Here is a 10552-nt window from a genome sequence, read left to right on the forward strand (position 1 = left end):
GAGTGGCTCTTTGAGAAGAATGGGGGCAGGGGAATAGATGAATTCAAGCTTGACCTTGACTTCTGCTCTAATTATTATTTTTTCATGTTTTCCCCAAGGTTAAAGGGTGAACCAGTCAGAACTACCAACAAATATCTGAACAAATTTAACCAAAAATGTAATGTAGATGTTAAAAAATTTACATTCTTTGCCTCTAATCAAGCCAAAAATTACATAAAATATCAAAAGAAGTTGTATCTGCAATACACAATAAATGTAAACCAACAAGAATAGAGATTCTTATACGCTTCTCAGGGGATAATTATAAAAAAGGATTAGTATGTCTCCTGAGAGCTAAACTAAGCCCCATTGCTCAATTCCATTAACTAAATGAATTAAAAAAAAAAAAACTTCCAACAGAGCTACAGGCTTCCTGACACTGTTTGAAATATATAACTGTTTCCAATTAACTGATTGCTTCTGTAATGAAAAAAGCATGAGAACACTTTATTTCTGACATATTATCTGTTTTAAGGTTCTTCATCAGTGAGAATATCATTTGCTTCCAGCATCTACATTTTAAATGCAAAGCTCAAGGAAGGAAAAGGCAAACAGGTATTTGAGTTTAAAAGCCAAAGAGAAAAGAAAAATTGGGGGGTTAAGTCACCTGCTAGGCTCATGCACAATACATGCTCACCAGCAATTCACAAGTCGAGTGGCTGGAGTGTTTCAATAAGAGCCTCACTGTCAGGCTTTCCCTATTCAAGACAGTTTTGTTGTTCTCCTTCAAGGTCCCTCCCAAACACACATACACACCACAACAAACCAGAGTTTCCCACCTCTCCATGGTCTTCTCAAGTATGAAATGCTTTATTTAAAATTATAAAGTTAACTAAAAAAAGAGAATAGTAAGATAAAAATAATAGAATATCTAATACATGTTGGGAGGCAGAGGGTAGAAGAGAAAAGGTGGGAGGTAATATAAATTCCCCTTCCTCCTTAGCATGGTGTTAACAGCTATTCTCAAATTTGTGAAATGAAGTACAGAATGTTTAAAAAGAAGACTGCAAATTCTTTGACACTCTTCCCATAATGTGGTGGGTCTGTGTTCCCTCCCCTTGAGTCTGAGTAGGCTTTTTAACTGCTCCAATCTATAAAGCTTGGTAAAAGGGAAGTTACATAACTTGAGGCTATGCCATAAAAGGCCATGAAGCTTCCAATTGGTTCATACAAGGTGTTCATAGCTTGAGTTCATTGTATGTGTCAACATGAAAGATGTTTTTGGATGAGATTAAGATCTTAATCAGTGAACTTTGGGTAAAGCAGAGTGCCCTCCATATTGTGGGTGGGCCTTGTTCAATCAGTTGAAGCCTGAGTAGGACAAAAAAGACTGGCATCCCCAAGCAAGAGGAATTCTCCAGCCAATGGACTTCAGTTTTCATCTGTACCACTGGCTCTCTTAGGTCTCCATTCTGCAGATCCACATGGCAGATTAGAATGTAAGTCTCTTTCTATACACATATACACATCCAATTGGTTCTGTTCCTCTCAAGAACCCTGATAAGTATAGTCTTGAATCATATAATGATGTTTCAGGCAACATCAGAACACATATAAAAGGGTGGTCCCATATGATTATAATGGAGCTGAAAAATTCCTATCGCCTAGTGATATCGTAACCATCATAAAGCTGTAGCACTATGTACTACTCATGTGTTTGTGGTGAGGCTGGTGTAAACAAACCTATTGTGCTGCCAATCGTATAAAAGTAGAGCATGTACAATTCTGTACAGTACCTAATATTTGATGATAATAAACGACTATGTTCCTGGTTTATATATTTACTATACTATATTTTTATCGTTATTTTAGAGTGTACTCTTTCTACTTACTAAAAAAAGTCTAGTGTACAACAGTATGCTATGTTACACCGGAAGCAGACTTGTGATTACTGTCTCTTGATTGTATCATTTTCTCTTGTACTTGATTTAATCTTGTGTTTTGTAGAGTAACATGTTGTATAGATTTGTAGCCTAGAAGCAGTAGGCTATACCATCTAGATTTGTGTAAGTACACTCTTTGATGTTCGCACAATGATGGAACTGTCCAATGATGTGTTTCTTAGAATATATCCACATCACTCAGTGAAGCATGACTACATGGAGGAATCTGGTAGCCATGTAAGTAGTCTTAACTATCTAGGGCCACCATGCGTGAGGTACCATATGTAGGTGTTCTGAGCTCAGCCTTCCAGCCATCCCCTGTTAAGGCATACAACTTGGGAGCAAAGCCTTCTTGGACCCTCCTGACTAGCCCATTCTGACTAGCCCAGCTGGGTGCCACTGAGAGACCTCGACAACATCACAAGGAGCAGAAGCACCTGGCAAAGCCCTGCCTAACTCCCAGAACCACAGAATCCACAATACCATGAAACAATTGGTCAAGCCACTAAATTTCATGGTAATTTAGTTCTAGAAGAACTAAAAACATAAACAGTCTCTGAGAAGAGACTGTACTCTGAGCTAGGATCAGAAGGTGATGGGTTTTAGTTTTCATTTTAAGCTCTTCTTTGTTGTGCATTATTCTTACTATGTGCAAATATAACTTCAGAAATTTAATAATATTGTATAATTGAAGTTAAGAGAGTAGAACTTAAGTGTTCTCACACACACACTCTATATATATAGTAATGGGCATGCTAATTAACTAGACGAGAAAAATTCATTAACAGTATATACATACATCAAATCATTATAATGTATATTTTAAAAAGCTTACAATTTTGTCAATTATACCTCAATAAAGCTGGGGAAAAAAGAAAATTTAAAAGTTAAAGAAACAACAAACATGTTTAGCACGTACTGTGTATCAGGTGTTCTAATTCATTTAATCCTCACAATAAATGAGAGGAGTGCTTTTATTATGCCTTTTATTTTAGAGATGGGAAATTGAGGCACAGAGAGGTTCATTAACTGTGCCAAAGATTGCACTGCAAGCAGCAGAACCTAGAATTCATACCTCGAATCCACCAGGCTGGTTCTGCAGTCTTGAGCCACTGGACAAAGGTACAATCTCAAACTGCCATTCACCTGGGTCTCCAAGCATGTGATTCACCACACCTATTAGTGTGTCAAGCACTGCTGGACTGCCTTGCTTCTTCAAAATCTATTGCTTAAACCTCAATGCCCTTTATTTATAATCTCTACTTATACACATTTTTCAAAGACCAATGTCCCTAAACATCATCCAAATCTCTCTACTCGGCATTAATTTCTCCATTCCCTACATTTCCAGAATGAACCACTTGCATCAGATATTTCCATCCTTCTAATTCCAACTACAATTCTGTATCCTTATGTTTACCCACTTGCTGTGAACTCTGTGAGGCTCTTTGCTCTAAGCATTTTTTCTGCCTTTATCTTAGTTTGTGTATTTTCAATATCTTCTAGAAAAAGAATGGCAAGAAAACAGCATCATCCCCATTGTCCAGAGTAGTCTGTGCACCATTAATCTCTCCCCTTAATATGGCTCAGTGGTCTCTTTTCTTCAGAGATACCTGCTCCCAAGCTAATTTCTAAAGACCCCTTATAGTTCAGCTCAAGTCTTACTGTTTAAGGAAGCTGATCTTATCCAACCAGGCAAGAAAGACCTCTTTCGACTAAGAACTCATATAAGCACTCAATGTCTGTTAAGTAAACTAAATATTCTTTTGTCACATATAAGAATTCTGCCCAAGTGGTATTATTAATTTTTATATATGATTTCTGGACAATAAACTACTTAATGGTATGATCCTTCCGATATCCCCTAAAGCTCCTAGCTCAGTACCTTTGCAAAAAGTAGCCTATAAAGAAAAATAGTACATGATTGGTAAATGAGATTACAACAAAAGTTCCACTTATGCTCTTTATTAAAAAGACGATACCAAGATCAACCTCACTTTTGCTTTGAGAACTGCAATTTAAACCAATGAGACACCATTTTGCAAGTAACATATCAGCAGTTTAAAGATTTCTTTCCTCAGTTCTGTACTAGATTCATGGACAATTTGAATCTGCAGGTAGTAGTTTAACAATAAGGATCCAGAACTATCAAAAGGAAAGTCTCTAGTTTGAAATAATCTAAAAGAAGTGGAAAAACTATATGTATAAGGATGATTTTTTCAGCAATATATACTAGTAAAACTATAAAAATTAAGTAATTTCCAATGATGGGGGGATTATTAAATGAAAACATTCCCACAGGATTGTGGACATGCACAGGACTTAAAAAGTCATGGAGACTGGAGCAATGTTAAGATACAGTGTTAAAACATAAACAATAGAAAATATTAGGATTATGACTCCCTAAAAATATGAAGACATGGAAAAGCACTGGAATTGAAAACAACAGAAATAATCAGTCTGCTGAGATGGGGCAAATATAGGTCATCTTTTGTTCATTTGCCAAAATCTCAGTAGGTCTACTGCTTTTGCAATTTAAAAAAGGATAGGACAGAACTCTCATATACTGCTGGTAGAAATATAAACTATACAACTATTTTGAAATCTGTTTGGTAGTATCTTCTAAATGAATACTAGTTCAGAACTCAGACATTCTCCTGAATATATACACAATACAAATCTGTACATGTGTATCAAGACATGCACTTAGAATGTCCGTAAGACACACTATTTGCCATTGACAAAATTTGGAAACTACTCAAATCCCATTAACCCTAGAATGGATAAACTGGGGTATAATCATACATTGGAATATGGGCCAGCAATGATACTGACTGAACTACAACTACATGTAACATCATGGCTAAACCTCACAAGCAAAAATGTTGAGAGAAAGAAGCCAGATATATGAAAAAATACATACTCTATGATGCCATGTATACAAAACATGAAAACAGGCAAAACTAGTATATGGCTGGATTATCCTTTGGGGAAGGACAGTGACTGGAAAGGAGCATGAGGGGCTTTCTGCAATATGGCAATATTCTATTTCTTGATCTTGGTGCTAGCTGTAAGTTTATGCTCACTTTGTGAAAATCTGACATACTGTACACTTAATATTTGTATGTATTGTATAGTTCAGTTTTTTAAATTACTTTTTAAAATGGTGTAACCTAAGCCACGTACACAAGAGGCCTAAAATTTCCTGAAACATTTGAAACCAAGTTGGCTTCTCTATTTGATTCAAGAGTGGAAGAGAAGTGTGCTGGTTGTTACGTAATTTACTTAGCTTCAACTCTAATCACTAAAACGTGATTTTTAAAACATGCACAAAAAATCCAGCAAATGCCTGAGTGAATTATCTGTTAATTTTTCCCTAAGATCCCATCTGCTGCCTCTGAATCTTTTCATCCTACAGCTACCCCAGTTTAACAGACCTCAGTTCCCACAAGCCCTCGCCTTTCAGCCATTCTCCTATCTCCTCCCCAAGTCCTTGAATTTTCTTCAACTAAACCCTTTCCCATCTACTTCCTCCCGGGACCAGGCGGGGTTAATGCACGTGAACTTTAGCTCATGCAGACTATTTGTGAGCAGATGCTGATATGGATAAAACCTGTCTTGAGTGTATTGATTCCAGTGGGCATTTGCTTGCGGTTTCCTTCTTTAAGGTTATTTTGGATGACTTAAAGAAAAAACTATTTTTAAATCTGCAGTCTTTTTTCTCTAACATCTCCTTACCCAACGCGCGTGCGCAAACACACACACACACACCACCCACTTTTGCTGAGGCAGAACCTCAACTAGAGCGATTTGTAGACTTGGCTAATATAAAGTGCATAAAGAATGTCCCCAAAGCACCCTTGTGCCCTTTGGAGATAAAATGCATTCCTAATTTGTGTATCTTTAAAGGAGGCAATTATTCTTCCACTGGGGGCTTTTCTTCCATCCTTAGACATTTTAATCTGGACATAGGACAGCCCATGCTTAATTTTTTTCCCAGTGCCTCAGCAGCAGCACCTTTCCCCAAATCTATTAACTGAAAAAGAACCGAAATTAATAATCTCTCAGTTTTCTCAATCTCCACCTTTGGAAGACTTCACCTTAAAAATGAGGGACTACTAGACTGGGGAAGGGTGAAATGGGAAGTGACTGCTATTGGATAACTGCTAATAGGCTTAGGGCTTCTTTTTGGAAAATGTGTGGAATTAGTAATGATGATTGCACAATTGTGAATATACTAAAAACTATATAATTGTACACTTTAAAAGGGTAAATTTATTGCATGTTTATTGTACCTCACTTTTTAAAATAAAGGTGGGTGTGCCCAACTTTTTTTAGAGAAAGTTGGATGAAAGGGACAACTATCAAGTAAAGTGCTAAGCACCATCTAAAAATCAAGATGAATAAACTCATAAATTAAAAACGAGGAAACAGGTCCTGATAACATTCTCGCTCAGTTGGGGGAGATGAAGGTGGGGGCAAGAAAATGCACAATTAAAGATCTGGTTAATTAACCTTCCCTGGTAGTCTCAGAGCTCTCGTTCTGATATATTTCATTAATTAATATAAGATGAACCTCCGTGGAGACGACATGCAGAGAGCGAGCGCTGGGGGACGCCACAGATTGTTTTTCATGCTAACTTGGCCAAAGCCTTCACCTCGGTGCAGATCTCTTTCTGACCTGCAGGACTCACCACGAAAAGTTCCGTCTGGAAGTTCCACGGGGACCCAGGTGGAGGAGGGTGAACCGTCAAGGGAAAGTAGCTGACCCGACTGCAGCATTCTCAGCGTGTCTGCCTAAGTGGCATGTTAGAGGGGGGCGTTCAGGGACCAAGTCGGCTTTATCGGCGCTCGCACTTTCCGTCGACCGGATCCTCCAGAAGCACCGCTGTCCCGAACGCGTTCGGCGGGCCCCGGAGGCCCAGAGGTCCTCCCACCTCCTGGCCCTTGCGACCGAGGCCCGAGCCTTCTCCAAGTCGGCTGAGGAAGACCCGAGGCCACCTGCCGCTCTGGGGCAGAGGGATAAAGGGATCGTCCGCCAGTCCCTTCCGTGGAACGGCACCGAGACTTTCAAGGGGAGACGTCTCAAAGAGGACCTCTCACCCCATCCTGGGCTGATAAAAGGCCCGGGGGCCCCCAAGGACCGTGCGCCCCGGCCATGGGCCGGGAGGCGCCCGCTCCCTCCCGCCGCCCGGCCCGAACTTTCCCGCTACCCCGAGTCTGGCGCCCCGCGCTTCCCTTCCACACGGGCCGAGCCCCGCCACTGCGGCGCGCCCCAAATCCAGGGTGCCCCCGAGTCCAAGCAACCTCTCGGACCCCGTCCCTAGGCCCGCCCTGAGGCCGCCGGGGAAACCCGGGCGAGCGGGAGCCGGCAGGGCTGCCCTCCGACCCCGCCACTGCCGCCGTGCGCCCCCGGCGCGCGCCAAGTTTGCGTAGCTGGGCGCGGAGGCCGGCCCCGGAGCAGAGGTCGGAGCCCAGGTGCCCCCACGCCCACCCCGCCCAGGGAAAGGGCGCAGAGTAGCCCCCAGCTCCACTCACCTCCAGGCGCTCCTCCCAACCTGCAGCACTGGCCCGATCGCTCGCTGGCTCGGCGGAGCTCCCGGCCCTCGGTGGAGGGGCGGGGCGGAGGGGCGGAGCCGCCTTTGCTAGCCAGCGCCAGAATTAAACCTCAGAACGCAGCGCATCCACCCGGGCCCCGCAGCCAAGGCAAAGGCGAAGAAGTCGGGCGAGAGTGGGAAGCCTCAGACGGCAGGTGGGAAAAGACTGTGGCTTCGTCTCGGAGCGGGGCGGGAGGGAGCCCCAGGCAGCTCCCGAGACTTCCAGGGACCCCGGCTCTCGGGCGCGCTTCTTTGTACCCCGGGACCGACCGGTGGCCAGGCCCCAGTGCGCCTGCGCGCGGCTTCAACTCCACCATGCCCACGAGGCACCTTTGCGCACCTCCTCCGCCGCACCCGGCCAGCCGTGCTCTGCAGAGCGAGAACCAGGCCGAGGAGTTAACCTCGCCCCAGCACGTTTCTACTGCCCACCAGTGATTACTTTTTCTCCTTGAGGGAGGGATAAAGCCCATCCCCCAGTGAAACTTGCGTCAGTTCAGATCTATTATCTCTGCCCCAGAGGCATCCCTGAAAGGCGGAGGGTGGTATGTTAACACTCCCTGCAAATGCCTTTTTACTGCCGCCTCCCTCCACTCGGCTAGAATTGGTTCTACGGCTATGGGGTGGTTTTCTGGTCCGGGGTGAGAGGGGCACTCAAGCGTGCAGGGCTCTTGATTCCTGCAGGTGCTTGAGCGGGACAGTCTCCCAGGTAGCCAGAAACTTGCCGCGGTTCTCTGGACTGGCATTGTGTCCTCCGTGAGTTCGCTCCTGCTCCTCAAGACAGAATCCTGGGTGGAAAGGAGAGGATTCGTGTCCAGGAGGTTTGAGGTTTGGGGTACTCCAAAGACGACGCAGTGCCTGCCTCCGAAGCTGAGGACCGAGCTAAGACGGTACTCGATTCAGAGCAATCTCACTGGGTGCAAGAGACCGAGTCTTCTTTCACATTGAAGATTTTAATAAACAGGACAAGGACCGACTTTATAAAAACCAAGAATAACCAAGACAAAAAACATTAATGCCAGCTCTCTAATGCCAACCTCCCTGATTTTCTTGGGGGAGGGAGGAGGGCTCTCCCTAGCTTCTAGTACTGCACACACCCAGCGGGGCCTTAAACATGTGACAGTATATTTGCAAGTAGGTTAAAGTGAAGAGTCATTAAACCTCACAAGGTGAAATGCTGGCCTCTGAAGAAAAGAAGCCGTGAAATCAATGCTTCCCTACCTGTTGGTGGCAAAGAACACCTGCAAATTCCTGAAATTGATGACCCCTGCCTGTTAAGAGGACAGGCAAAGGGCAGCTCAAAGATAACGCAGACAAGAAATCTTATTTTTAGTCTTAGCTCCTTTGCCAGCTCACCAGGTGACAGTAATCGAATTGTTCCTTCTGGGCCTCAGTTTCTTCATCTGTAGAATAGGGTATATGGATTCAGTGGGTCATCTCTTAAATCTCAACCCGCAAATGTCTATAATTCTATGAAAAAAATACTTCTTCCCAAGGTAATGAGAGGGGAGGGGAGAATCAGGCAGGAGCGTTCCTGCATACACGAAATACCCTGCACATTTAGTAAGTATTCCTATTTCCTTACATTTAGTAAGTATTTCATAGGCCTCAAAAGTAAGCAAACCTAATCAAAAAAGTATGGTAGATTTTTCAGGGGATTTATATTAAAAATTTACTTCATTCTTAGTAATGTTTTTTATGGAGATACAATTCACATACTGTATAATTTAATCTTAAACTGTATAATTCAATGATTTTGAATATATTCACAAAATTAGGTAACTATCGCCACTATCATTCCAATAAAAAATCCATTATAGTTTTTCCCTAGCCCTCACTACCCTTAGCTCCAGACAACCACTAATCCACTTTCCCTCTTTATGGATTTGCCTATTCTGGACATTACTTATAAATAGAAACACAATATGTAGCTTTCGGGTCTGGCTTCTTAAATTTAACAATATTTTCAAGGTTCATCCATGCTGTAGCATGTATCAGTACTTCATTCCCTTTTATAGCCGAATAATATTCCATTTTTGGATAATACCACACTTTGATTATCTAGTCATACCTTGAAAGACATTTTGGACTATTTCTATTTTTTGGCTCTTATGAATAATGCTGCTATGAACATTTATGTACAAGTTTTCATGTAAACATGTTTTCATTTCTTGAGTATATATCTAGAAGTAGAATTTCTTGGCTAAATGATAACTCTATAATTAACTTTTTGAGGAACTAACAAGCCTTTCACAGTGGATGTACTATTTTACATTCCCTTTATAAGGGTTCTAATTTCTCCAAATCCTTGACAACAGTTGTTATTGTCATATTTTTAATTGTATGTATCCTAGTGGGTATAAAGTAGTATCTGGTGGTTTTCATTTGCATTTCCTTAATGACTAATAATGTTGAGCATCTTTTCATATCTTTATTAGCTATTTGTATATCTTCTCTGGAGAAATGTCTATTCAATCCTTTGCCCATTTTTAAATTGGGTTATGTGTCATTTTATTGTTGCATTGTAATGGGACTTATTTATATCTGATAAGTGATGCCAGTCCTTTATCTGGTACATGATTTGTAAATTTTTCTCCCATTCCGTGAGTTGCCTTTTCACTTTCTTGATAATGTCCCTTGAAACTCATACTTTTTAATTTGGTAGTCATATATTTTTACAATATAACATAAACTTACACTTATAAGCTAACACAAGAGTTTTTCAGACTAAAAGTAATGCATGCCTATTTTAAGAAAAACTTTGGAAAAATATTAAAAAGGATAAAGAAAAAATAATCACTTATGGCTCTCTCACCTAGATATAGCCACAATTAAGATTATAACAAATTTCCTTCAGGCCCTTTTTTTTTTTTTAACATACATTAATTATTTGTTTGATATTACCTCCAATGACATCATGTGACCCTGCACTCTACACCTGGGGTCATAAGAAGGACTGTCTTACTGATAGCATCCCCACATTCAGAACCTTCTCCTCTCCCTCCTTTCCCATCAAAACTAATTTGTCCCGTGCCT

At 41.6% G+C, this 10552-nt stretch overlaps 1 protein-coding gene and 1 long non-coding RNA gene across 7 annotated transcripts in view; one reads left to right on the forward strand and one right to left on the reverse strand.

The window, feature by feature from the left end:
* Positions 1-7595, reverse strand: part of KANK1 (KN motif and ankyrin repeat domains 1) — a 179116-nt gene extending 171521 nt beyond the window's left edge. For 3 of the 6 annotated variants that reach the window (XM_015594504.2, XM_025051443.1, XM_025051445.1), the window contains exon 1: positions 7461-7594. The gene's annotated coding sequence lies outside the window, so the exon portion shown is untranslated. Of the gene's footprint in view, positions 1-6616; positions 6720-7460 lie in introns of all 6 variants that reach the window. The other 3 variants (XM_025051444.1, XM_015594506.2, XM_025051446.1) reach the window with 2 other exon arrangements.
* Positions 7568-10312, forward strand: LOC112485009. The gene is made up of 2 exons (XR_003048338.1): positions 7568-7674; positions 8201-10312. It is a non-coding gene; the product is annotated as an uncharacterized LOC112485009 (long non-coding RNA).
* Positions 10313-10552: the final 240 nt, after the last annotated feature.

Source organism: Pteropus alecto, unplaced genomic scaffold (assembly GCF_000325575.1).
Source record: "Pteropus alecto unplaced genomic scaffold, ASM32557v1 scaffold95, whole genome shotgun sequence".
Taxonomy (NCBI): Eukaryota; Metazoa; Chordata; class Mammalia; order Chiroptera; family Pteropodidae; genus Pteropus; species Pteropus alecto.